The 3,629-nt window shown below is 47.6% G+C and overlaps 1 non-coding gene across 1 annotated transcript; it reads left to right on the top strand.

The window, feature by feature from the left end:
* The first annotated feature begins 2,550 nt into the window (after positions 1-2,550).
* Trnal-caa (transfer RNA leucine (anticodon CAA)) lies at positions 2,551-2,625 on the top strand. Its single transcript has one exon. It is a non-coding gene; the product is annotated as a tRNA-Leu (tRNA).
* Positions 2,626-3,629: the final 1,004 nt, after the last annotated feature.

The following is a 3,629-nucleotide window of genomic DNA, read 5'->3' as shown; positions in this document are numbered from 1 at the left end:
GTAGAGGGCAAAAACTGTAGAGGAAGACAGAGATTGGAATACGTCAAGCAAATAATTGAGGACGTAGGTTGCAAGTGCTACTCTGAGATGAAGAGTTTAGGACAGGAAAGGAATTCGTGGCGGGCCGCATCAAACCAGTCAGTAGACTGATGACAAAAAAAAAAGAAAAGACGAAATCCACACACACATGCGTAGAATGAAGATTGTGAGTCGACACGAAAACAAAGAAACACCACAGTGGGAACACAAATGAACGATGCTGGTGACAGTGTTGGTGCTAGTGGAATGTAGCACTGAACGCGGCACTGGAGAAACACAGACGCCACAACGAAAACGTTAAAAATCACAGCACCAAGGGGTACCTACCACTAGTGAAGGGAGGAGGGGGGAGAAAAGGAATGGGGTAGAGATTGTTGGGGAAAACCAGGAGGGGGCGTAGGAGGGGGGCAATGGAGAGGAGAAGGAAAAGGAGCCGGAAGCCCATGGGAGGGGAGGAGAAAGAAGATGTGTGGCAGGGGAAAAGAAGGAAGAAGGGAAGGGGGAGAGGGAGGGAGAAAGGGAGCCCTGAGGAGGGGGGAAGAAGGATGGATTAGATCTGCTAGAAAGGGTAGATGGAAGGCACGAGGACATCATCCAGGAGGGGGAGTTGGCAGAAGCCACCTTGGGTGAGGGTATGGAGCGTGTGGAGATGGAGACCACGCGGGACACTGTGGTACAGGTGTGGCAGTGGGCTAGGGCGGGAGAGGATGGAGGAAACCAAAGGATAGGGGGCATCCAGTTCGTGGGAGACGTATAGGATCCGTATCCGTTCAAGGAACAGGAGAAATTGGGGGAAGGGAATCAGATCATAAAGGATCTTCAGGGGGGGATGGAATATGGATGCGATAAGTGAGGTGGAGTGCATGGCGCTAAAGAATTTGGAGGGATTTGTAGTAGGTGGGGGGGGGGGTGGAGATCCTAGCGAGGTGGGCGTAACATAGGAGGCTGCAGATGAGGGACTTATAGGTATGCAGGATAGTGGAAGTGTGTAATCCCCATCTTCGACCAGAGAGGAGTTTGAGGAGACGGAGACAGTTACGTGCCTTGGCTTGGACTGTGAGGAGATGGCAGGTCGAGGAAAGGCAAAGGTCGAGGGTGATGCCAAGGTACTTGAGAGTGGGAGTGAGGGCAATGGGATGGCCATAGATGGTAAGGTAGAAATCTAGACCGCGCGGGATTAGCCGAGCGGTCTAGGGCACTGCAGTCATGGACTGTGCGGCTGCTCCCGGCAGAGGTTCGAGTCCTCCCTCGGGCATGGGTGTGTATGTTTGTCCTTAGGATAATTTAGGTTAAGTAGTGTGTAAGCTTAGGGACTGATGACCTTAGCAGTTAAGTCCCATAAGATTTCACACACATTTGAACATAGAAATCTAGGAGGTGGAAGGATGTGGTGGTGCGATGATTGCCTGGGTCTTGGAGCGATTGATCTTAAGGAGCCATTGGTTGCACCATGCGGACAACAGGTCAAGGTGGGACTGGAGGAGGCGCTGGGAACGTTGGATGGAGGGGGAAAGAGCAAGGAAGGCGTCGTCATCGGCGTATTGCAGGAGATGGACCGTTGGTGGGGGCTGCGGCATGTCCGCCTTGTATAAGAGGTAGAGGAGAGTGGAAATGACGGAACCTTGGGGCATGCCTGCTGAGGGGTAGAAGGTGTAGGAGTTGTGGATGGTAACATAGGAGGGGCGGTGAGAGAGGAAGGCGACTATCAGGTGCACATAGTTGATGGGGAGGGACCCTTTCAAGTTAATTGTTGCATACTTCACTCAGCTTCTCCCCAATATTACAGAGGGCAGCCAACCCTCTGACCGAACACACTAACCTCAAAAAGCTCGCTCGACCACCAACTTAGTCTCCTCTTAAAATTGACACAGAGTTTAGTATGGAATTCTGGCCACATTCTGCTTCTGGCGAATATCCACATCATTGAGAGGTGAATGCTACGTTAAAGATACCGCGACCTCTGTATTTCCAGACCCCCAATTCACCAGTAGACCACCACGCCCGACGCAGATTCTGCTCCAGTTCGCTGTTGTCTGAGCTGCGGAACTTGTATGTTCCGTTAGATAGCAATGTCATCGCTTTCACAGGAACAAAGAGGTTTATTTCTGCCTTTCGCGGGCAAGTGCTCTACCAACTGAGCTACCGGAGCACGACTCACGCCCGGTACTCACAGCTTTACTTCTGCCAGTATCTCGTCTCCTACCTTCCAAACTTTACAGAAGCTCAGTTGGTAGAGCACTTGCCCGCGAAAGGCAAAGGTCCCGAGTTCGAGTCTCGGTCGGGCACACAGTTTTAATCTGCCAGGAAGTTTCATATCAGCGCACACTCCGCTGCAGAGTGAAAATCTCATTCTGGAAACACCCCCAGGCTGTGGCTAAGCCATGTCTCCGCTATATCCTTTCTTTCAGGAGTGCTAGTTCTGCAAGGTTCGCAGGAGAGCTTCTGTAAAGTTTGGAAGGTAGGAGACGAAATACTGGCAGAAGTAAAGCTGTGAGTACCGGGCGTGAGTCGTGCTTCGGTAGCTCAGTTGGTAGAGCACTTGCCCGCAAAAGGCAAAGGTCCCGAGTTCGAGTCTCGGTCGGGCACACAATTTTAATCTGCCAGGAAGTTTCATATCAGCGCACACTCCGCTGCAGAGTGAAAATCTCATTCAGGTTTATTTCATCTTAGTTCAGCCAATTTTACAAAATATTTATAAAAACAGACATAATGTCTACTAGGATAGCAGCAATCAGTGAATTTTACAATGCTACTTATAATCCTTTTTAATTGAAAAATTTTTATTCATATGACCGGTTTCAGTTCATCTAGAACCATCTTCAGATCTGATATTTCGGTTACAGGAGTAACCCGACCAAATCCAGCAACTTTCACTTGCTGTGTCACACAAAACCAGTTTTATGTGACGCAGCATGTGAAAGTTCCTAGATTTCGACGGGTTACTCCTGTAACCGAAATATCAGATCTGAAGATGGTTCTAGATGAACTGAAACCGCTCATATGAATAAAAATTTTACAATGAAGATGAATTATAAGTATCATTGTAAATATTTAGAAAATGAAATACAACCTTCCTCTTGCATCTGTCTATTTATTATTCAAAACCAGATCAAAATTTCTAGGGTGGTTTCTGAGATTATCCCAAACATATAAACAGAAGAAGAGATAGATACAGATGTTGACACTTTATTCTGCTAATAGTTTAAAGGTATGATAAATTTAGTTCTGTAAGGAAACACAAAGGTAAATCGAGTAATTTACCCTGCAACAGAATGTATTCAGTTATAAACTTCCTCTCAAATTAAAACTACCATACGTTCCTGATGAGACAAAGTTTAACTTTCGAATTCAAGATTTTATCAACTGCGCTGGTCAGTAACTACTAACTACCCGACCTCACACCTCGGCCGATAAGATCATTGATCATGAAAGTCAAGATCACGTTAGGGTCGTCTGGAATCTGGTTCCAATTTGTCAGGAAGAAGAGAGCACATTTTTCTGCATAATGAATTATTCATATATCCCCTCTGCCCCTCCCCCCTCCCCCTCCCCCTCCCCCTCTCTCATGGTTCTTGATAAAGCCATATCTC

Source organism: Schistocerca nitens, chromosome 1, assembly GCF_023898315.1.
Source record: "Schistocerca nitens isolate TAMUIC-IGC-003100 chromosome 1, iqSchNite1.1, whole genome shotgun sequence".
In the NCBI taxonomy this organism is placed as follows: Eukaryota; Metazoa; Arthropoda; class Insecta; order Orthoptera; family Acrididae; genus Schistocerca; species Schistocerca nitens.
Note: the sequence above shows the minus strand (reverse complement) of the source record. Positions and strands in the feature narration are given on the sequence as shown.